The sequence below is a fragment of the Callithrix jacchus genome, chromosome 17, assembly GCF_049354715.1.
Source record: "Callithrix jacchus isolate 240 chromosome 17, calJac240_pri, whole genome shotgun sequence".
Taxonomy (NCBI): domain Eukaryota; kingdom Metazoa; phylum Chordata; class Mammalia; order Primates; family Cebidae; genus Callithrix; species Callithrix jacchus.
The window spans coordinates 5,471,191-5,496,605 of NC_133518.1; the positions used below are offsets into that span (position 1 = coordinate 5,471,191).

Below are 25,415 nucleotides of genomic sequence, written 5' to 3' on the forward strand. Positions count from 1 at the left end.
ATTTGTTCTGATTTTGTTACTAATTTTTCTGCTGCCTTTCTGGGCATTCCTCTGCAGTCCCCTTTATATGCTCCTGTTTTTCTCTCTCTCAAAATATGACTAGGTGAGGTCTTTCATCTCAATGGCTTCAAAACCCATCTATATGCTATAGGCCAGTTCTCTGTGTTCCAAACTGATTAGTTTAGCTGCTATAGCATGGCTTTGTTTAAATGTCTTACAACAAATTCAGCACTTTCAAAATGGAAACTCTTATTTTCTTCCTCAAAGGTGTTTCTACAGTCATCTTCCCTATCGCAGTAAATCCTGTTCTCTAAAACAGAAACCTGGGAGTTAGCCTTGATTCATGTCTCTGTGTGTGTCTCTCTACATCTGTCTGTCTCCACATTCCACCACATTCACCACATTCCTCACATCCAATCAATCACAACGTCTCCAATTAACCTTTTATGTTTTCTGTTTAATGTGTCTCTTCTCTTATTTACACACCCAATTGACCACAAACTGAGGCCTCCATCAATGCCTGTCTGAACTATCACAATCATCTAACATCATATGTTGGCCTCCATCTGGTCTGGCCCATGCTGCTGCTTACAAAGGATTCTTGTAAAATGAAAATGTAATCTTGTTATTCCAGTTTGAAAAGTCCTTTATGTATACACATTGCCCTGAGTATAAAGTACAAACACTTAAACTCCAAGCTCCTCTACTTGGTGAGTACCTGTTGTGTTCTCTAGCCTAATTTATCATCATTTCTGACCCTCATGCATCAATATTCCAATTACCTTGAACTTCTCACAGGTCTTTAAAAGTGCCAGTTCTTTCATGCATTTGAGGCTTTACAAATGTGGATCTTCCAGTCTTAAAACTCTCATCCTTTTTTTCTTTACTTGAAAAATTCTGACTTATTTCGTGTGTGGTCTCAAAACATCAATTTGTTTGATATTTCCTTTGATAAAAGCAAGGCTTAATATAATCTTAATATGGACTCCCACAATTCTCTACTTCATTTGTCATCCCTAAACATTTTATATTGCTGCTTGTTTTTAACTGTTGGTCTCTCTCAATAATAAAAATTTGTTACAAGGGTACGGATCAATTCTATTTTATATTCTAGGTATATCACAGCAAGGGTCAAGCCAAATAGATTAATAAATATTTTTTGAATTAACAAGTTAATGAGAGCAAGGGTAGAGTGTATCCTTCTCATTTAGGGGTTAAGAGATTCTAGAATTTTCTTCTAGTGGACAAATCTACCAACATTCAACGCCTTTCAAGACTCCAGACCCTCCCTTCCTTTCTTCCTTCATTTTTTCCTTTTTCCTTCCTTCCTTCATTTCTTCTTTCCTCCCTTCCTTCCTGTTATTATAATTAGCCAGGATAACAGCTTCAAACTAGGTGCTAATGGACTATAAGCATATCTTCTTATCACTCATAATTTTCAGTGCAATGTTCTGGTTTTCAGATGATAGCCAGTAGTAACCCTGAGGCTGGTAAGTTGAAGTTATAGAATGAAAAAGACAAGCAAGTATTTAGTATTTAAAATAAAATATATTGAATTTATAAGAAGAAATTCTATTGACTATTTAATAACATGTATTAAAAACATAGCCCAAGGAAAAAACATAGAAGATATTAAGCATATTAACAGAGTCTGTAATGAGGATACCATGAAATTTTTAATACATAGTATCAAAAGTCCTTTTATTACTGTAAAAGTGTTATATATGATTCTAGCATTCCTTTCTTAGAGAATTTTTGCCCCCAAATATAAGACTATATCTTATACTTAACATCTGACGAAGAAGAATGAAACACAGCAACTAATACCTGCATAATACTTACTATAAGAGACCATGCATGCCTGTGGGGTGAGTGGGTTGCAGGAATCATTGTCTTCAGTGCTGCCACTTGGTAGCCCCAAGAGGAGAGGATCGCAGAAATATTTGGTTGCCACTTTTCCCTTCACAAGAGCCAAGCAGTAACATTGAGGGTTAAACCCAGTCAGCATAGCTGTCTTTGGAAAGGTTAAGGCCTTGAAGACCAAACTCCCTGTCATAATTAGGAAACCGGAGAATGTTCTTAATGTTAAAAGATAAAGAATTGCCATTGTGGGACACTTTCAGCTCCTCAAGCTGTGAATCTGCCATTGTGTGATTACTCAGCCCTTGCTTATATTGTAATAAATATTTAAAATGCTCCTCAGAATCTGAGATGACACCCCAGTCACAGTTTAATTTAGCACTTGCAAATTCCCTGCCAGAGTTAGGCTTGTACTCAGTATTGGCATCAGAAACTTCCTGACGTTATATTCATTCATTTTCCTTTTCCCAACACAAAACACTCCCCTGGCTTAATTTACCAGCTTTCTTTATAGCTAACTCTTGTCCTGTTGACTGTAAATAGGGACTGAGTAACACTCACAGATCCCTACCTACGTAAGCGCTATGTAAGCACTACTTGCTGTTTTGTTATTATCTGGATGTTATGTATTTATAAACGGAAGCATTAAAGATGTCTTCATTGAGACCTCCCAGATATCTGAATTCAAATCGGGGAGTGTGGCTTTGACAAACCACAGAATGATAACTTGCTACGTCCAAGACAGAAATGGGTTCTGTCTTAACCCTCTTACCCATCAAGGCTTATGTAGCACTATTGTAACTCATTCTCACAATCACTCTTTCCTTTCATGCAATACATAGGTGACAGCTGAAAACCAGCAAGTGCCATGCTATATTTAAATTATTCATTGTAAACTTTAGTTTTCAAAACTTCTAAAAAATGTTTATTTTCTTTATCAGGAAATCAGACTTTAAAATCTCACTTAAATAATGGTTAGCACTTACAATTTTGTACCAGGTTTGAATGAAGTTTGAATAAGATACAATATGTATTGTATGTGATGCAGAAAAATCGAAAATTATAATGTGTTCATCTTCTATGTTTACCCCCTTAGGTTGCTTTTTTCTCATCTATTGATTTATTTGGATTAATACTATGTTATTATTAATATATTATTTGGATTAATACTATATAATAATATACAATCCTACATTATTATTGATCCTATATTATTATTATATCATATTATATTAATATTACATTGGACTTTGGTCCAACAGCAAATAATAAGAACAAGAAGGAAGCAAATATGAGGAAGAACCCTGTCCTACATGACTCAAATGCCTAATGACTATGAGGATCACAGGCTCCTAGGATCCTGTAAAAAGATAAACAGATCCCAATACCATTGACTCCCTCTCTCCTTAATGTGTGAGCCCAATGAAAGCCATTCTTACTGCACTACTTACTTTCCTAGGGAAGATCTTAAACAAGTAATAACAAAATAATTCCTACAACTATAGTAGGGAAAATGCTTTTGGTGAATTCAGATAAAATCCTGTATTTCATGTAAGTTTCTTTTTTAAGAGACAGGGTTTCTCTGTATCCCAGGCTGGAGTGCAGTAATGCCATCACAATTTACTCACTGTAGCCTCAAACTCCTGGGCTCAAGGGTTCCTCCCTAGTAGGTAGAACTACAGGCATGTGTCACCATGCCAGGTTAATTTTTTTCTTTTTGAATTTTTGTAGAGACTGGCATCTCCCTACATTGCTCAGTTGGTCTTGAACTCCTAGCCTCAAGTGATGCTCCTGCCTGGGCCTCTGAAAGCACTGGAATTAAAAACAAAAGATTTTATGCCACTGCAGCAAGCCGATGTAGATATTTTCAAGAATGGTTTTGCAGGAATTGGCAAATAGATCTATTGGGACTCGGAACTATCCAGTTCCCCCATCCCATTTAACCAGAACAGCTCTGTTTTTGTCTATTTCTCTAAAGAGATTTAGTGACATAGTTCCCCAAGTTAAAACAAAACAAAAAAAAAATCACCAGCCTAATGCAGCATTATCCAGGAGAAATGTAATTCAAGCCACAAATATGTGGTACATGTATACCTTTGCATTTTCTAGTAGCCAGATTTTTTAAAAAGTAAAAAGAAACATTTTGAATTTTTACTTACCCTCTATATCTGAAATGTTATGTCAGCATGTCATGAATATAAAAATTATTAATGCAGTATTTTACGTTTCACCTTTTTGTATTGAATCTTCCAACTCTGAGGTGTACTTTACATTTAAAGTATCCAATTCAGATTAATCACATTTCAAGGTCCAAATAACCACATGTGGCTAATGGCTACTACGCTGTATGATAAAAGTGTAGTACTTTATTGTTTTTCAGGGTTTCCCACCTTCATTCTGTCAATTAAACTGCATAGGTATTATCACTGCAGTGTCCACTATTAGTCACCTACCCAGCGTCCATTCTTTCATCTCCCCTGCTCATCGACATAGTTATTTGCATTGAAGTCTATGTGCTTCACGGCTGACCCCGTCCCTAGCTAGAAATGTGCCTGGGTTAGGATAATCATGTGACCTCATCCTAGCCAATGAGATCCCAACAGTTTCCTCATTGTTAAGAGAAAGTCATAGAAAAACACTGCTTCTTTCTCCTGCGGGAACTAGGAAGCATGTACTAGCATCTCTGCTACTACCAGCAGGGAGCAAGCTGTAGGATGAGGCCAAGACTGTACTGTGAAAGACAGATGGGGCAAACCTTGGTCCTAGATGACAATGCTGAGCTTTTGACTTGACCAGCTCTGAAGGCTACCCCAACTTTGGATTTTCAGTTATGTTTTTTATTCCCAAACCACTATATTACATCATCTCTAATAATGACTGAGGGTAACACAAGTCTAGTGAAACTGTTGAGCATCTTTTGAAGCCTTATGTTTTTTCCTTTCTTTGTTATTTTTCACTATGTTTTCCTATTGTTGCTGAAATTCTTCATGTTTAATTGTTACCCCCAAAGGCACCTTTCCAAGCATCCCTTTCATTTTTTTCTTTTTTAAACACCAGGTGTTAGAGAAGTTGTTTTCTAGAGCTCCTTCCCATTGCTTCCAATTAACTTCTCTCTTCCATTCTAAAAACTATGTTGCCTCTCTTACAGTTGTCTTCCCTAAAGGTATGTTTAAATCTTCCCTAGAATTTTTATTACTAACAACAGAGTGGAAAAACAAAAGTAATGAATAAAGCAAAACATGTACTGTTATCTTAAATACTCATACATTTTACTGTATTAATGGTACCTATTATTCATTAGATTCAAGAGGATTAGTGGCTTTAGAATAAAAAAAGATTTGAGTTTGAGTCACTCAACACTATCATCTGTGGCCTTAAGTTACTTACTCAACAAGAAAAAAATAAAAATAAAAAACAGGAGTTAATGTCATCTATGTTTCAAGATTTATGTGAAGATTAAAAACCATCTAATATATGTAAAACTCTTAAAGCCAAAATTTATACCTTGATCTTCTTCCTAATCTAGTGTCCTTTTCACTTAATTACTTTATTCCACAACCATTTATTGAGTGACTGCTTGGGGCCAGGAAGGTTTATTGACAAATAAGGCAAGATCTCTGCTCTTAAGCAGTTTATAATTTACACTAAATCAGACAAATAGATATTAACAGGAGGGAGGCCATAAAGCTTAGCGTTTAATTACATAGGCAATAAAATCAGACAAATGTGGATTTGACCCCAAGAAAGTTACCTAACATCACAAAACCAGTTTCCTCTTCTGAAAATGAAGATGACGGTATCCCTTCAAGTTGTCATCAATAGAACAAAATGAGATTATATCTGTGAAATACAATGTGCATTAATTGTAAAATAAGATTTGTCTACAATGGCCAATCATCCTCATTGTGATAATTAAGTGTGTAAAAGTATGCACAGGAACTGTGGAGTAAAGAGAAAGGGCAATTAAATCAGTTTCTAGGGCAGGGCATGGTGGCTCACACATGTAATTCCGGCACTTTGGGAGGCTAAGGCAGAAGGATCACTTGAAGTCAGGAGTTTGAGACCAGCCTGGCCAACATGGTGAAAACCCATCTGTACTAAAAATACAAAAATTAGCTGGGTGTGGTGGCACACACCTGTAATCCCAGCTGCTCTGGAGGCTGAGGCAGAAGAATCAGTTGAACCCCAGAGGTCGAGGTTGCACTGAGCCAAGATCATGCCACTGCACTCCAGCCTGGGCAACAGAGTGAGACGACATCTCAAAAGCTGATAATAGTAATAATAATAAAATAAATAAATAAATAAATAAATAAGTTTCTAGGTTCAGAGAATTCCATCTCCCAAAACAGCAGATACGTTGTATGTGAGACAAAGTATTTCTGAGTGTGAAATTGTGTGAATCATTATAAGAACTGCAAACTGATTTTTATCACTGAAGGTAAGCATATGAGGGGAAGGATGGAAGAAAATGTTATGGTGGTAAGTGTGGCCAAATCCGAGATCTTGAAGATTAAAACTAAAGAATCTGAAGCCTTTCATTCTGGGTGAGAGGCTACTACATAGTTACATGCCTGAATTCCATGCGAGAGAGTCACCGTGGTCTCACTGAGGTTCTCTATGGCTTTCTCTTTTCCATAATTACAAGAAAAAAAGATGAAAGCAGGTTTGCAAGAATCCCAATTGCACTGTGTCATACTGGAGGCTTTAGAACCATCAAAACAAAGTTTCTAATTTTGACTGTAGTCAAACACTTTCCCAGTAAGCAAAAAGAACTCAATAGACAGTTTTATTTGTTTTATAAATAGTTTAATGAAGAAAATAATACATGTAACTTGTACTAACTGAAAAATGTTTGCCTAGTAAAACTATCACTGGATGTGAATGTTCTAAGCCTAAAAGACACACAGAAGTAAATAAAATTGATGCCACACCTTTATAAAAAAACACTTTCTAAATTGCAGGTATCATGATGAATGGAATCATTTAACAGGTGACTGTCGACAAGTGAAAGCTCTCGTCGCCTTCTAAAGGGATTTGCAGAATTTGTTCCCTAGATACTCAAGCTCCTACAAACATTGATCCATTGATGAATCATTAAATATTCTACAGGAAATCTTAATTACTATAATTGTCTGACCAATGCTGTTTCTGTGATTTTTTTTACTCTTCTCAATCTGTTTTTTTTTTGTACAACATTTTCAATGAAATAATTTTAAAATATTTTTGTAAACTAATTAGAAAGAGAGAAACAATATGACACATAGCATTACAGTGTAAAAAAAGCCTAAGATCTATCAATTACTAGGAATATGATTAAGGAAAGTTATCAAATTTTTTATGTCTTATTACTTGCAACTGAAACATGGGAATGAAAAACAACAAACTCATAAATTGTTGTGAAAATTAAATTAGATAATGTATGGAAAGGATAATTCTCAAGTATGTACCTGCACATAATAGGTATTCAGTAAATGGAAGCCCTTTTATATTTTGTGACTCTCTTCAGTTTTCACTCTATACTGTTACCCCAATTTTTGCAACAGACACACAACAGGAATGTGCGCACGCACACACACACACACACACACACACACGTGCACATGGCTTCAAAAATATATTAATGTTTCTAATAATAAATTAGATAAATGGTAAAAAATGGACCCGCACTTTTTATTATTAATATCCAAATTTTGGATAACTTTTTCTCTGTCTTCTGGGTGGGAGAGAAATCCCAGCACATGTTTCATAAACCAAGTTCTAGAGGCGCCTGATTTCATTTTTTGTTATAGCTTGGGAGTAAATAACCCAAGTGAGAGCAGTCAGGCTGGCAATAGAAGTTTGAATTTTACAAGCATAATGCAAAGGAGAAGGGGTTTTGAGACACTGGATTCATCACAGCAGCAAACATTTTTGTGGCAGTACTTTGGCTGTGTGGCCTGAAGCTCATTGTCAAGAACATGCTGGTCCTGCCTGTTTTCCAGACCTGCCCTGCCAGCTTTCTATGGACTCTGAGCTCCTGAAATCCTTCTGCATATGCCCGTTGTACTTGGAATCACAGTCATTTGTTTGCAACCGAGAACCTCCTCTAAGGAGGAGGGTGGAATTCTGAAGTCAGAAGATATTCCATGCTTCCTGATATTGATCTGTAATGAAATTTAATTAGAAATAGATGCTAGAGAGAAGAATTTCAAAATGTTCCCTAATGTCTTTTATAGAGCAAAAGCTAATATTAAGAAATTCACTTTTGGATCCAGGCAAATCCTCAGTCTATTCTTGGGGAAAATTACTACCATTAAATAAAATCAAAAGTCTGCCACCCAGCATGTTGGCTATTAGCACAGCTACTGATTTATAAGAAAAAGCTGGTTGCCAGATCAACATAAAAGCCAGACTACAACTCATCCTTTATAAAAAAATCAAGAAGGAACTTCTTTTTTCTCTAGTCATCTCACTGTGGTGTTAATGGAGTATTTGTAGGATTCTAAGTCTTATAATGCCACCTCTTATTATACTCTTAACTTACTTCTGGACAATTCTCAGTGCCTGATTCTTTCCTCATAGCTTAGAAAACTCATCCTAGTCTTTGAAAATGAGACTTTGTCATCTATAACTGTTTCTTGTATTTATAAAACAAAACAATAGAAAAAAATCTATGATGTCTAAACAGTGCTTCAAGATGATGTATTCAGTAAAATATTGTATTATTATAAAAGCAAAATTAAAACCTCATGTATAGACTGCAAATATAAACTTATTAACTTGAAGCTTTGAAAAAGTAACACAAGGGCTAGCCAAAGAGCTGCAAAGCTCTGGCTTAGGTTGGTTCCTTAGGAACAGAGCCTGAACTGGGGATTCTGATACATAGTAAGAAGCTAAAGTTAGCAGCACAAAGTCCTGGCTTCAGTCTTTTATACGGCCACCTACACTTTTCACATCTCTGCAATTTTTGTGCATCAAGCAACTCCCCCTACCTTTTATTTTTTTTCTCAAGCTAGTTTGCATTAGTTTTCAGTCATTTGCAGCCAAAAAATCTGGATTTTAAAAGTAGGGAATATTAATTTGAGAATTGCTCTCAATTTAAAAGATAAAGAGGCAAACAATAACCAGAGCCAGTTTCAAAAGAACAATGACAACAAAAAATTTCTTCTGAGACCTAGCCTGGAAATCAGCATGCTCTAGATCTTCTGGGAATCATGATTCTTATGACATTCTATTACTTTATAAGCAAACTTTGCTAACTTCTGTGCCTCTGTGTGACGGTTCTGATTCATGTCTCAGAAAAAAGGAAATAACATCTATTACATAGAATTTACCTCCTAATTCTCTTCCTTCCTAGTTGTGTAAGCTTAGAGCAGTCACTTCCATCTTGGGGAGCCAAATGGAAAGCCCTATGTAAATAGCTGTCCACCTCAAAACCAAAGGCCCAGAGAGAGCCCTATTTCTTGTCAGAGCCATAGGACAGTAACCAAATAAATTCCAGAATGCCTGGTAAACTCTGTCCCCAAAACATCATGTGAATATGTGCACTTCTCCACTCCAATCCCAGTTGTCACCACCTCTCACCTAGATGACTTCAACAGCCTTCTACCTGATCTCCCTACTCCCATTAGTGCCTTTCTGCAATTGAGCCCCACATCGCTGCCAGAAGGATGCTTCTGGGTTATTCTGGTACACTGCTTTATTTTCTTAATGGTATTTATCACAATCTGACTTCTAGTCTATTTGTTTATTGCCTCTCTCCTTCCTAGAATGCTAGTTCCCTAAGAACATGAAACTAATCTAACATTTTTATCACTACATTTTCTTTTAATGAGTTCATGTCCTTTGTAGGGACATGGATGAATCTGGAAACCATCATTCTAAGCAAACTGACACAAGAACAGAAAATCAAACGGCACACATTCTCACTCATAGGTGGGTATTGAACAATGAGAACACATGGACACAGGGAGGGATGCATCGCACACTGGGGTCTGTTGGGGGGACTAAGGGAGGGACAGCAGGGGGTAGGGAGGTTGGAGAGGGATAACATATGAATAAATGCCAGATATAGGTGCCGGGGGATGGAGGCAGCAAACTACATTGCCATGTATGTACTTATGCAACAACCCTGCATGATCTGCACATGTGCCCCAGGACCTAAAGTACCATAATAATAAATAAATAAATAAATATGTGTGTGGTGTGTGTGTGTGTGTGTGTGTGTGTTCCTGGGTTTGACATAACAGGTATTTTATAAGATGATATATATAATTTTTTGTTCACATGAACTGAAGTAGCAAAGTCCCTTTATGTTTGCAATATTTACAAAGCAAAGTGCCTGGCACAAAATGCACCGGAATCTAGGGCAGCTGTTGCATGTCAATGCACATGAACTTACGTTGCTAATATCATTGTTGATCCACTTATAACTCGTGCAATAAAGTATGTATGCAGTGACTAAGTTTCAGTGAAAAATATAATCTTTGTGATAAAAAAGTAAAATAGAAATAAATTTAGTATGGTTCTAACTAATCCAAAAGCTTGTATTAGCACCGAAGGGTGGAAGCAAAAGGGAGGACAGATTCTGACTCAGTCAATACAAGGGAAGTGATATTTTTCCAATAGAAAAAACAGCTGGGGAAGAAGGCAGCAAACCACATTGCCATGTATGCACCTATGTAACAATCTTGCATGTACTTCACATGTACCCTGAAATCTAAAATGCAATAAAATATGTATTTTTAAAAAAAGAAAGAACAGCTCAAGATGAATGGGGTATTCTTTTTTTTTTTTTTTTTAGGAAAACTTTAATGTAGTTCCCACATACATTTCATATGACAATCTTACAGAAATGTTCCAAAACACATGGGCGTTATCAGGTTGTACTCGTCACTAGCTGGCTAAGGCTTAAAGCAGAGATGTGTGACTGCATCTCTCGGGAGGGCCTCTGGTTCTTCCCTGGCTCAGGCTTGCTGGGGGCTGTGGGCCAGGGCTCTGGCGACCTAGAGGAGTGGGCGGCACAGCTGCAGAAGGTGGCCTTCTCTTAACCCTCTGACAGTGGGGCTCGGAGATTTCCTCTGAGGTCCTGAAGAGGCCCTGTGCCCAGGGGACCTCCTCCTCTGCCTCCCCAGGTAGGTGGTGCCAGCTGGCTCTTGGCCACACTCCAGGGTCAGGTGGGCACAGGTGTCCACTCCAGTGTGCTGCATGCTTGTGAGACTACCTGTTCTGGGACCAGCCCCCAAGCTCCTCCACCAAGACCTGGCAAGGGTCCTCCTCTGGCTCTCACAGAGGCCCCTGGCCCTGGACAGTCCTGGGGGCAGTGATGCCTGCGGCTGGAGAGGGATGGCCAACAGTGGGAAGCAGTTTGTACCTGGTGACTGGTGCCTGATGACACTGAACCATGTGACAGACAGGGATTTGGGGTGGGCAGGGAACCCTGGGAACCCTTTCAGGTCCAGTGACTTTTTCCAAGATAGGCACTCTCCAGGCCTAGGTCAGACAGGGCCCCAACTCCTCAGTACCCCCTGACTCAGCCTGGAGGAACCTGGGGTGGGAAACAAGTGGGGTCCCTGCCCCCACCTCAGAGGCCAGAACCACAGGTGAGGGACAGACGCCTCGACAGAGCTGTGCCTGCTCAACGCTCAAGAGCATCTTAACCTAAGAAACCAAAACAAAGCCTTTGAAAATCAAAAGGAAAAAAGATGTAAAATACACACCCCCCAATCAGAAAGGGGGAAATGGGCAATGAAGATAGTAGTTAACAGCACGTCCAACAGGCCCAGTGTCTACACTCGTGTGAGCAGCTCCCCAGGCTGGGCAGGGGTCCCAGGCCTGTAGCTGAAGACCCCCGGGAGGGGGCAGAAGGCCAAGGGCCAGCTGCTCCCCACAAGGGCGAGGCGCCACAGCAGGGAGAAAAGGGTGTGGGCTGCGGCAAAGCCAGGGGCTCTGGCTGGACCCAGAGGCTGGCGACAGGCAGGGTGAAGGAAGGAGGTCTCCAGTCCCAGTGAGAGGCTGTGACGAGTCTTAATGTGCCATTTCAATTGAAAGGAGAAGAGGGAGGAAATGTTCTTGTTTGTTTCGCCCATCAGTATGATGAGGTCTCATGTCCCAAAACACATTCAGGCAGTTTCTGAGTCTGCTTTTGAACAGGACGTGCGGGTCCAGACTGTGGCCGGCCCAGCGGGGTTTGTGTTTCCCAGCCGGGCACCTGGAAGCTGCCTGTGGGGTTGGGGCGGGTGGGCAGGCGGATAGACGGACAAAGCAGCAGCCTGGTGTGCAGCTGGGCTCCCGGCCGCTATGTGCTCCCAGTCGTCTGCCCGTCCCCTTCGTCATTAGCACCGGCTGCAGTTGCCCCTGAAGGAGCCAGGACATCGTCATCGTCACTGTCATTCTCCTCGTTGGATGGGGCTGCTCCAGGCTCCGGGGCGGGCATCTTGGCCACCTGCTCCCACTCCCCGCGGCTGCCTAAGGCCAGGATGTGGTGCTGCAGGGCTGCATACAGCTGACCTGTGTCCTTGGAGCTGGCCGAGATCAGGAAGACCTTCACACCCTGGTCCTCGGTGTCCATGGCCATGATGCGGATGCTCTTCTCGCTGGCCTTGTCGATCTGCATCTGGGCCCACAGCTTGGTGTTGAGGATCAGTCGCAGGCTCCCCTGGGTCCGCATTACTAGTCGGGACTGTAGCGTGCCATCGTCAGTGGACGCCATGTCATTGAGTCTGAGCAGCCCCCGGCCTCTCTCCACCCAGGACTGTGAGGCCTTGTCAAAGACGAAGAGCTTGCACTGCATCTGTAACACGTTGCTCTCCGCCTCCTCCCCGTGATGACTTCCACTTTTTTCCAACAAGCACTTCCGCTCCTTTGCCTTGGTATAGGCGGCTGCCGACTTGGCCAGGGACTCCTTCTCGGGGGTGGCCTCTTGGGATGAGGACGTGGACCCCACGTTGGCAGCTGCATTTTCCCTACTGGCATCTGAACTGACCTCATTTAATTTTGGAAAGCTCAAAACTCGCTCACTCAAATTCTGGCCAAATACGAGTTTGTTGCTGGAGGCATCGGCACTATTGGTTGAGTTCTCTAAACTGGAACTGATACGCTGAAGGAAATAGTTTGTCCAGCTGGTGTGTCTGCGCTGGGGTGTCCAGCACTCTCCATGTCGGCTTTGTCCGCACTCTCATTGATCAGCTTAACTCCGTCCCTCAAGTTCTGCCCAAGTACAAACGCTTGTTGTGTGGTGGGGTCTTTTTTCTCACAGGCTTCCTCTTCAGAGGCATCGCTGGACTCATTTTTCTGGGGCTCTTTCTCCTCAAGTGCACACACCTCGTCGGCAGCTTGGGAAGGACTCTTCCCTGCAGGGTTGTCAGGGGATGCTGCTGGCACGGCCTCAGTGCAGTCGGCTGGGAGGCTGACCCCATTGGTGCCACTGCTGGGGACCATCTGGGACAGTGCCTTTGGCTGCGGGGCCTGATCACTGCCGTACGAAGCACACTCCGCTGCTTTTCCCTGGGCTCCTGGCTTGGCAGACCTGGCTGGGGGCCTGGCCGTGGATCAGCGTCGGCGGCTTCAACCCGAAGCCACTGCTCCTTTCCTCTGGCTCGGAGTCGGAATTGCCTGCAGATGGCTGGGCAGACCTGGCTGGGGGCCTGGCCGTGGACCAGCCTTGGTGGCTTCACCCGAAGCCACTGCTCCTCTCCTCTGGCTCGGAGTCGGAATTGCCTGCAGATGGCTGGGCAGACCTGCGCTGGGGGCCTGGCCGTGGATCAGCGTCTGCGGCTTCAACCCGAAGCCACTGCTCCTTTCCTCTGGCTCGGAGTCGGAATTGCCTGCAGATGGCTGGGCAGACCTGGCTGGGGGCCTGGCCGTGGACCAGCCTTGGTGGCTTCACCCGAAGCCACTGCTCCTCTCCTCTGGCTCGGAGTCAGAATTGCCTGCAGATGGCTGGGCAGACCTGCGCTGGGGGCCTGGCCATGGACCAGCCTTGGCGGCTTCAACCCGAAGCCACTGCTCCTTTCCTCTGGCTCAGAGTCGGAGTTGCCTGCAGATGGCTGGGCAGACCTGGCTGAGGGCCTGGCCGTGGACCAGCCTTGGTGGCTTCAACCCGAAGCCACTGCTCCTTTCCTCTGGCTCAGAGTCGGAGTTGCCTGCAGATGGCTTGCAGGAGCTTCATGGCATCATAACATAGTTTTTCATACTGACTGTGAGGGTGGAAACTGGGTTAAAGAGAACGTTCTTTCTCGCTTCACAGGAGGCCAGTAATTTCCATCTTCTCGATCAGAATCTTCTCCACCTTCAGGACTGGAGCCGCCAGCTGACCTCTTTTGTCCTTTATCCTTCTGAAACACAATGATGGGCGGAGCAATGGCAGGCTTTTCTTCGTTCGCGAGGTCTGCCATCTTACTTCCTTAAGCCCTCCCACAAGGCCCCGTGCCGCCCGGGCTCGCCTGCTTTCTCGGAATGGGGTATTCTAAGGCATCATGGCATGTAGGAAACAGCTTGGCCTGTCAATCCCAGCCTGTTCACTTAATAGCTCTGCTACCTAGAGGAATCACTCATCCTCTCAGCTTTAGTTTTCTCATTATCTATAACTTTGGAGACAAGAATGCCTATTTCATAGAGTTATTGCAAAAAATAAAGAAAAGTATGTGCGAGAAACAGCCTGCCACAAAATTTCCTACTAGTGAGGGTGTTCAGTAAAGTGGAAACAAACACAGCTGAAACAATTTCACTAAGAATATTCTAGAAAGACATCAACTATTAGATGAGTTGTTTTCCTAAATGACCTTTGTGAATTCAGATTTTATAATGCCCACTATCTTGTTTTACAAATATAGGACAGTACAGAACATCAATACAACTTGCCCAAAATGAAATACAAATTCTCATTCCTAATCTTAAGCAATATTCTTAGGTGTTTCTCCCTCTTCCTTCAGTCTCTATTTTACTGAATCTGTATTTCTTGACATTCTCAAATGTACTTCTACAAAAACAGACCTGCTTACCATTCCCAGCACATTCAGTTCAATGTTTTCCATGGTGTATCATCTGTACAGACCCACTGCCACTTCCCCTCTCCCACCAATTTTAAGCCAAGCTACTTCCCACTCTTTTTTTTAAAGCAACATTTGAGGAAAAAAGTTTTTCTTTTTATTAATGTCTCTACATCTCCATCTGCCCCCAGTCCTGGAGGGCTCTGATGCTCCACCCATCTAATCCATTAGGCAACCTCGAGTGGTCTGTTAAAACATAAAGCAGATCAAATCACTCCCCTAAAGCGTTTAGTTGTTTTCCATTGTACTTGTGGTAGAAATCTAAACTCACAAGCAAAAACGACAATGTTATGAATTACCTGGCCCTACCTACCTCTCCAGCTGGCCTTGCAGGCACTCTCCCTTTTATTCACTCTAATCCATCCGTCTTGCCTTCTTTCAGTTTCTCCAATGCTTCCAGTGTATTCCTACACTGATACCTTCACATCCTGCTCTTTCTTCCTTGAAGTCTTTTTTTTTTTTTTACTTTAAGTTCTAGGGTACATGTGCAGATCTTGCAGGGTTGTTACATAAGTATACACATGCCATAGTGGTTTGCTGCCCCCAAACCCCTGTCACCTACATTAGGTGTTTCTCCTAATGTTATCCCTCCCCAATCTCCCCACCCCCGCTATCCCTCCCCTAGTTCTCCATCCCCCAACAGACCCTGGTGTGTGAAGTCTTATCTTTTAAGACTTATCATAAATGACCCTTTTTCAGAGATGCCCTCCCTAACCCCAATGTATCAACAGGAGACCTTTGACACTCTCCCAAAGCACCTTTCTCTTGCCTTCATAGTGCTCATTTTTGATGTATAAAAAGGTATGCCAGCATCCATCTGCACTTCTCTGGTCAAGTGGGCAGAGCAAATTACATTGGAGCAGAAGATTGAGAAGAATTACTTATTTTGGTAAATTTTGAATCGTTAGGTTTACATAGTGCAAATTGTGTGGTATAACAAAGGAAAACCCACACAACACTCTGTGGTATAGCCGGTCACTTGGGAAGAGGTAGATGGTACTTAAGGGCTCAGCGCCTTCTGTGAAAGAAGAGACCAAGACACTGAATTTCTTCTCTCAAGATCTGAAGCCAAGAAACATGAAGCAGAGTGTATTTGGCCACATTCACTACGGGGAAAAGACATAAAAACCTTAGAAGAAAACTTATTGAAAGGAAAAAATTGGGTATGGTGGTGCACACCTAATAGTACTACTACTCAGAGGCTGAGGCTGGAGGATCACTCGAGCTGCAGTGAATTATGATCGCACCACTCTACTGCAGCCTGGGTGATAGAGCAAGGCACTGTCTCAAAATAAATAAATTAAAAAGTAAAAGAAAGGGAAAGACAAATTTGTCAGGAGGTAATCTGTGTACCACCCATAGCCTAATGCCCCCAGAGGGAAGGCTGATTCCAGAACAGCATATGGCCTGAGGCCAGCAGCCCTTTGAGTCCATATACTCACTCTAGCAGTGGTTGTGCTCTGGAGAATTGCAGCTGAGCATTACGGCTGGAGTCATAGGTGTAAATTAGTGTGCTCCCTAATTATGGAGCCCAAGCACAGACCCAGTACAGTTGGGGCCAGGCATGTTGCATTCGAGCAATCATGCAGCAGTGGACCAGCCTACATGAGGCCTAGCTCTTGTGTGGTAGTAAGGGCAACCACAATAAGACTCATCAGACTAGTTACATTTGCTTATTGGAATGACTGTTTATCTACTGTCTTCTACCTTAGTAGACTGAAAGCTCCATGAAGGAAGATAGTGCTCTGTTTGGATTACCGTCAAGGCTACCACGAAGAGCTGCACAGATTGCATACTGCTCAACTCCAAAGATTGTCATTATCTTACAATATAATGTGAATAGCATCCTCTCGAGCAACGTAATTGCTCAACCTGTATGGCCACATGAATCAGCACTGGCCACCACTGTATTGCCAGGGTGATGAGAGTGTCAGTCACATAACAAGCTCTCAATAAATATTTATAGAAGCATTGGATGAAAGAATGTATGATCCATTTTGCCCACTTGTGTACATTTCTATGCTTCTTCCCATTAAGTCTTAAGGTATTTTCCCCCATGTATCTGAAATAGTATGTCCAATGGGGGCTATTTAATCTATTTAGAGGCACAGGAAGTGAGAAAGGAAGATTAGAGTTGTTCATTGTTTTATCTCACTGATGAGAAAAGGAAAGTCCAGCAAGATAAGTGACTTAGATCACATGACAAAGCCATGACCAGACCCAGGTCTCTTGCCATCCAGTGTCTTATTCTCCTGTGGCCCTCACTTGCTTTTTTGATAAATTTCTTCTGTTCTTCTTATGAAGCAAAGAGGAGTCCTCACAAGTCAGGGGTCACATAATCACTGATGCTACCCTGTGGTTAAACAGCTGGCTGTTGAGGCATTCTTCTGTTTGGGAAAATACGAAAGTATATGATCTGCCAGAAGCTCTAACCCAAATAAGGTTGTTGGTAGCAAGATGTTACCAATAAAATTTCATACATCAAACAGCAATTAGAGCTCCACTTTACTGTCTTGTTACTTTCTCAGAATGATTCTTATCTTTTACAATCACTCTTTCATCATTTCAACATTAAAAACATACTTCTTTTTCTAAGTTTTTATGAATCACGATAGCAGCATATTCTCAACCATGGAAAATGACAATAATTATGTATTCAGAAAGAAAGACAAAAAGATATACAAATCAAAGTTACTTTCAGGAAATAAAAAATTAGTGAAAAGTAGATTTTTAAAATTACACTTACTATTTGGGGACCAATTATTGTTTGAAATACACAGGCTTCCAGTTCCAACATGACTTTTTGTTTCTGTTTTACTGAGTTTTTAAAATAATAATGGTATTTGGTGGAAAATTTATCTTGTATTTATGTTGCATGACTTTTATCTAACTTAGTAGGTGTTTTCTTTTTTTCTAACATAAAGTGTGAATAATCAAGCCTCTGCTTCCATTTCTGCTACCATTTTTTATTTTAGATTGATGATCCTTCAAATATCTATCATAAAATCAGTTCTGCTGAAACAATATATAGATTTTAAGTTAGCACCCACATGAGTCACTGAAATGTTCTCCTTATAAATGTTGTCCCATACAATATCTGGGAGGGCTGCTGCATAGGAAAATAACACTTTGTGCTCTTTGCAGGCTGCAAATAATATTAATGTGCTGTCAGGACCTGCTCAGACTGTGTGAAGCAGTTTACAGCTCTGATTCGCACACTTTGGTCTGACTTAAGGCTTGTGTTAATTCAATTCTGGGCTGTCAGTCAGCAGCAGAGGTTCTTTTCAGCCCCAACATTCCTAATTACCTGTGAAAAGATAAAGACAACTGAGGGAGAGACTCTCTCAAGAAGTTTGCAGAATGGCTTGATCCCAGACAACAGTTAGATGCACAATTAATTCAACTCAAGATTCAGTTCACAACAGGTGTGTGCACATATAAGATAACAGGAGGAAGACCTGACTGGAAACAGCTCACACGAGACAATGTGGGTGCTAGCAAGACCCACATTCAAGCCCAACACAGAGGAATGACTATTTAGGTGGGGAGGGGAGCAGCTCACTGCAGGTGAGTCCTCCCCTTCTTAGGGCCATAGAGCAGAAAAGAGCATTCCAGACTTGTGTCAGAGGTCTTCAGGACGCAAGGTACTAGCTTCTCCCTCAGATGTAAGGGAAAGGGGAAATGGGATCAGTGTGTTTTGGAGTTAGAGAGCTAACTAGAAGCTGTAAAGAGGAATAAATTACAGGGCTGAGAGAGTGCAGAGCAGAGACGGCAGCAGGGGGAGGGAAGAAGGGATGAATTATGCACAGGTGGTTTACCATTTTTCTTTCTTTCTGTTTTTGAAGGCTGCATTCCCTACCACATTTTTTTCCCCAGTCAACTATAACTAATCAAGCTGTGAAACATTACTCTCCTCTTTTCTCCAGTTTACTAAGGGAAAGATCTATCTCAACACAAGAGCCAACATTACTATCCAGTAAAACATCACAATAGTATTCCTAATATGGAAGGAATATTCCCAGCTTGCTACAAGACTCGCTAATAAAGCGTTTTCATAGTAATATGCTACCCAATTATTTTCACATATTAATTTTGTTGGTTTTCATTATAATACTGTGAAATGAACTGAGTAGACATTTTTATTTCTGTTTTCCAAAAAAGAAAAGAAAAGAAAATGATTCACAAAGACATTAAGTGAATTGTCTAAGGTCAAAAACTAATTGCTTATTTACATGGGACCAAACCCTGTCTTCTGATTTGGTTGCTCAAGTATTCAGTCAAGGCCATGGGGGTGGCTCAGGCCTATAATGCCACAGCACTTTGAGAGGCTGAGGAAGGTGGATCACAGGAGAACAGGAGTTTGAGACCAAACTGGCCAACATGGTGAAGTCCCGTCTCTACTAAAAAAATACAAAAATTAGCCAGGCATGTGGTGGTGCATTCCTGTAATCCCAGCTACTCGGGAGGCTGAGGCATGATAATTGCTTGAACCCCGGAGGCAGAGGTTGCAGTGAGCCAAGATCGTGCCAATGCACTCTAACCTGGGCAACAGCAAGACTCTGTCTCAAAAATAAATAAATAAATAAAAATATAGTATTCAGTCAATAAGCATGTATTGGGCAAATCTTACATGGCAAGTAGTTATGATCATTTCTAGGAAACAAATAATGTGCAAGACAGACACTGTACTTGCCCTTAGCAGAATGAAACATTGGAAAGACAATAAATCAACGTCTCCAATTAAGTGTGACTCAGACTACAAGAGGAACATGCAGGGTATCGTGAGATAAAATGGTCAGGGCACCTAACCACAGCCTAGAGAGGATGAAAGAAGGCTTCACTATAAAGGTACTTCTAACTCAAAATCTTAGCCAATCCAAGAGAGGTGGGTGCTTCGCAGATGCTGTTGAATGGCTGAGGGGCAAAGTGGCAATGGAAAATGGAGAGGGAAGTGTTCTGTGTAAAGAGAGCAGGGTGCAGGAATTCACAGAGAATGTCCACTCTGTAGTGCTACTTCTATGTTGTATGTATCTCAGTCATATGCTGTCCAACTGTCATTTCTGTGTAAGAATAAATTACAGATGTTTCTCAACTTACAGCAGGGTTATATCTGGGTAAATTTATTGTAAGTTGAAAATGTTGTTACGTTGAATATATTGTAAAGTCAAAGATGTGTTTAATACACCTAACCTTCTAAACATCATAGCTTAGCCTTGCTTACCTTAAACATGCTCAGAGCACTTACATTAGCCTACAGTTGGGCAAAATCATCTGGCAGCACAGTCCACCGTGGAGTACTGGTTGCTTACCCTGTGTTTGTGTGGCTGACTGGGAGTTGTGCATGCATCACCAGGAAGTATCACACTGCATATCACCAGCCCGATGCAAGATCAACATTCAAAATTCCAAGTACAGTTTCTACTGAATGTGCATTCCTTTCACACCATCGTGAAGTTGAAAAATCCTAAGCTGGAGACTGTCTGTACTATTTTTACAGTAAAATGTTGTCATATGCTTAGGGGACAAGATGTAAGAGGAACCCCCCTCCCAAATTAGACTCCTTCATCAGTTACCATTTTTATGAAAGTTGAAATTTTCTAAGGAAAAGGACTTGAGAGATTCTCTAATCATTCTCAAGAAGCATAACTGGGAGGATTTGAAATACAAACTTCCTTCCTATCTCTTTGAAAAGGAATTGGAAAAAATAGGAGAGTAAGAATTTGACATTTTACCGTTATAGATCTTAGAGTTGCAAGGCATGAGTAGATAAATGTGGAGCACTAGCAGGTTGCAAAAATGCTATACAGATGTAAAGAGATTTAGGAAGGACTTCCCTGCATTTCTTTCCTGCAGTGCAAGGGAACTAAAAACTGAAACTTAGCACCCAGTATTCTTCACCTATCATCACTCTGCACACTCAGATGAATCATAGTCTGTTACAGATGCTTGTGTTGAATGGCTCTGAGTGGTAGCCCGGAAAACTAAACCTATGGAAACTTTTATGATTTAGTTGTTGACCTTCACAGCTTTTTCAAAAGAGAAGGGTCAGTGACTCACAATTATATTGCAACTTCAGACCATGTGAATTTCCTCAAAGATGATGGCTTAAGAAGTGTTTAATTCTTGGCTCTTTTTGATAAACTCAAAATTTCAAAATCTGCATTTCTTAGCCCTGATTTATCTCATTAATCTTCAAGTTACATTGGATTCTGGATATATCATTTACATAATCCACCATCGACCCATATGTACTGTGTTCACATGTCCAGTCACTCAGGGAGTTCCATCCTTGTTTAGCATCTACCAAACAGTTCCCCTTCCAAATTGCCCATTTTGGTTCATTGAACCATGATTCCCCCAAAGAAGAGAATTTGAGAATACTAAAAACGGAAAAAGATACTAGCTCTATTAGTCCTACTTCTGTGTTTATAGATAGGAGAATACATAAATCCCCTATTGCTGCTGTTAGGATTAGAATTCCTGGCCTCTATCTATGCTAAACAAACAAACAAATGAGCAACAACAAGAACGAAAACTAAAATTGAAAATCAGATATCCTGAATTAGAAATATAATTCCAATATTCTTTGTACTCAAATTCTTCATCTGAATGATGTAGATAATAGTGGCAATCTTACAGGATGCAATTAAATGACACAATGTATGGAAACACATTTATCACAGCTCATAAGACACAGTAGACACTCAGTGTTTGTTGAATCAATGACTCCTTAAGATCAACCATTTCTAATAGCATCAGTTCTCTTTTATGTTTCCTTCTCTAACTCAGCTCTTCTCACTGTTTCTCCCCTAAGGCCCTAACCAACCTTAGCAAGTCATAACTGATCTCACATTCTCATTTTCCAGCCTAAATCTATCCACACCGTACAACTCTGCCAATAATCTCTTTTCCCTACTCAAAAACCCAAAAGGAAGGTTCTACTGCCTACAGGCAAAAGAGCGAAGTCCTCATCTTGTCATTCAATTGTCTAAGTTTGTTTACTTGCACATTTTCAAACCATCATTCCCATTGATCTAGTTAGTGTGCGCCCTTTGTTCTCATTGGGCTGGGTTTTGGGACACACTTGCTGTCAGTCATGAAGTCAAGTTATGCCATTTCACCTCTTCCTAGAAATCTACTCTGGCAAATTCAGATGGACTATTTTGAATGAAACAAAGTACCATTGTTTTTTAAATATTTCAGTCATAAATATGAAAATTCTGCTTTTCTGAACAGATTATAACATTAATCACTTTTATAATCATAGAATATTTTGTTGACCTTCACAGTTTTTAAAGAGAAATATTACAGAATATTTTCCTACAATGTGGATTCATATGTTTACTCATTTTCTCTGAAGCAACATCCTGAATATCACAGAAAGTTAGAGGCAGAAGAGATTAGCTATTGAATAATATTTTTATGTGCTGTCAAACAATGTTATTTCTGAAAAGTAGTTCATCACACATATCTACCACATGTGGCATATTAAAGGCAAATTTCACTTGTCAAAATAAATCAGTGATTCCCTAACTAAAAAAATATTTTAAATCACAACTACCTTGTGAAATATCTTCTTGAATTGAAACATCCCTGTTTGGATTTGTGGATACTGAGCAGGGAATTCATTGGTTCAAGATTAAAGGCAACAGTTTTTAAGGCTGCTTTTATCCAGTTCCAAGACTGATGATGAGAAACTGTTTGTTGCTCACATCTCACTTTTCACAATGTTGATAACTGGCTTTATATTTACTGTTTTTGAGATAGCTTACAGAATTAGCCACATTCTACCCATTTGGGAGTGCCAAGTTATAAAAGTACAAAATGTACTCACGACTTCTTTCGAACAAAATCCTAAGGTTATTCCCACTTCTGGAAATTTAGAAATCATGTCAAAAAACTGAACTATGTGAACATCGTTCATAAAATATAAACCAATAATGACAAAAGTCAAATAGATTGCAGTGCTGAATCAACTGGCTGATTGCAGCAGAAGGACAACGTGATGCTTTATGTAAGCAGTAACTAAGAACTGCAGATCATCGATCATGGTGGCATTGTTTCCCACTGTACTCTCTTAATTTCACATTTTATGTTGGATTTTGCAAAGTCTCTGAGAAAAAGAAAAAGGAAACTAACTATCGTTTAAGGATACACAAACCTCTAAGTATTTATGTAGTGGGAACTTGTAGCAGTTCAGACATTTTCTTATTATGGTATTCCTGCCCTACCAAGTTTTCCTGCAGTAACAGCTGAATATTTGTTACAGTCATGATAGCCTTCCAGGATATACTCAGGGTCCTTTTGAGTAAGAAGTTGGGACAATTAGAATAGTATCCTGTATTCAACTTACCAAAAGCTAACAGGAAATCTATATTTTACCCATAGTTAGAAAAAAAGTGTTAAAAAATCTCTCATTTTAACACCAATATGCTGCAAATTAAATTCACTAAATTCAAGTGTTTTTATTCTTACAGTTCTCTATTAAGAAAGCAGCTTTGCCAGTTTCTTTTCTTTGAAATAATTCCAACTTTGTACAGTAAATCTTTTTAAAGATATTTGAAGATTTTTTTTTTGAGACAAAGTCTTGCTCTGTCGTCCAGGTTGGGATGCAGTGGCTCAATCTTGGCTCATGGAAACCTCCGCCTCCCAGGCTCAAGCAATTCTCCTGCCTCTGCCACCCAAGTAACTGAGATTATAGGTGCATGTCACCATGGTAGGCTAATTTTTATATTTTTAGTAGAGGCAGGGTTTCACTATGTTGGCCAGGCTAGTCTTGAACTTCTGCCCTCAGATGATCCACCCACCTCAGCCTCCCAAAGTGCTGTTATTACAGGTGTGAGCCACCATGCCCGGCTGATGGAGCCTTTTTGTTTAAAAAGTTTCTGTTTTGAAAGTTTAAATTTCTCCTAGGCCTGGCGTGGTGGCCCATGCCTGTAATCCCAGCAGTTTGGATGGCTGAGGCAGGTGGATCACTTCAGGTCAGGAGTTCAAGACCAGCCTGGTCAACATGGTGAAATCCCATCTTTACTAAAAATACAAAAATTAGCCATGTGTGGTGGCTGGTGCCTGTAATCACAGTGACTGGAGAGGCTGAGGCAGGAGAATCACTTGAATCTGGGAGGTGGAGGCTTCAGAGAGCTGAGATCTTGCCACTGCACTCCAGCCTGGGTGACAGAGGGAGATTCTGTCTAAAAAAAAATTCTTTTTGATATGATTACATGTTGAATTTATTTAATGTTTCTATAACTGAATTAATAAAGTGCCCAGTAAATGCTATAAATCAATAAGTATTGTCTGAATGAAAATAAATTGAAATTAAGTAAGATTAGTTTCAAATATAGTCTTTCTTGAAAGAGTGAGTTTGGCCATCCTAAATTACAGTTTTCAAGATTGATCTACTTTGTTTCTGAGGTCACCATACTCATGGTACTAGAATTAAAGTGTCTGAATAAAAACACACTATATGATTTCTCTTTGACTTAAAAAATATATACAAATAATAAATTATAAGTCTGATTAACTGTATGGGCCTTTTGTTCAATTGATTTAACTGTTTTTTCTCCTAGGATATAAATCATGTGATACAGCAAACTCAAAGATGTGGGACTCAAATGACACTTGTAAAAAATTCAGATACCCTGTTTGCCTTTATAGGTACTAATTACCATACTTTAATAAAGTGATTATTATTTAGAGCTCTTCCTACCTAGTTGGCCACTTATTTACTCCATTCCTCAGCTGTAGAAGTAAACACTCCATGTCTAAAATTGGTGCTGGTTTTGATAAGCCATAGTGATGACATCAGCCTGAGTTCCAACTCCTGGAATAAAGAACTGTGACCATGCAGTGACTTGTGGGCAGTTAGGTCCCAACATAACTCTCCTTGTCCTCTCATGCCACTGATTTGGAGCCAAGATTTGTGCTCCAAGATACCAAACCAGGTGAAAGGAATTACATTTCTATTTTCAAATGCAAGGGATTTAAAACTATATATGGCACACAAAAAAGTCAACGTATTTAATGCCTAATGCCACTGAACTGTACACATGATGATGGTTAAAACTCCAAATTGTATGTAATATATTAGACCACAAGTAGAAAAAAAATGTGTTCATGTGTTTCAAAGGTTTTCCATGATTATATAATATATATAGTTGGTTATACCTTCTGAAAGTGACCAGATCACTCTTTCTGCAACATCTGTTTACCCAGGCTCCCCAGGGCCTAAGTAAGTAAGCATCTATTCTTCAGGAATTAGTAAACAGCACTTATTAGCTAAAAGTAACACAGACAAAAAACAAACAAACCTCAAAAATACCATGTAAAGGCAGGTGTTGGACAAGGAGCCTATGAAAACACCCCTTGCTCCTCCACATTGCTCTGGTGTGAGAAACTAGGACATGGAGAAACCCCTACCTCCTCCTATCTCAGGAATACCCAATCCTGCTTGATTGCAACAAGGGTAAGTAAATGCTGACCTGAAGGAGCTGCTGGGCTTCCGAACCCCAGACTGTTGTTCAGGCA

General features: G+C 40.6%; 1 protein-coding gene and 1 pseudogene across 1 annotated transcript in view; both read right to left on the reverse strand.

Moving 5' to 3' along the window:
* LOC144576543 (uncharacterized) overlaps positions 1–25,415 on the reverse strand; it is a 72,727-nt gene that overhangs the window by 22,692 nt on the left and 24,620 nt on the right. The window lies entirely within an intron of this gene.
* LOC100391109 (ran-binding protein 3-like) lies at positions 10,728–14,513 on the reverse strand (annotated as a pseudogene).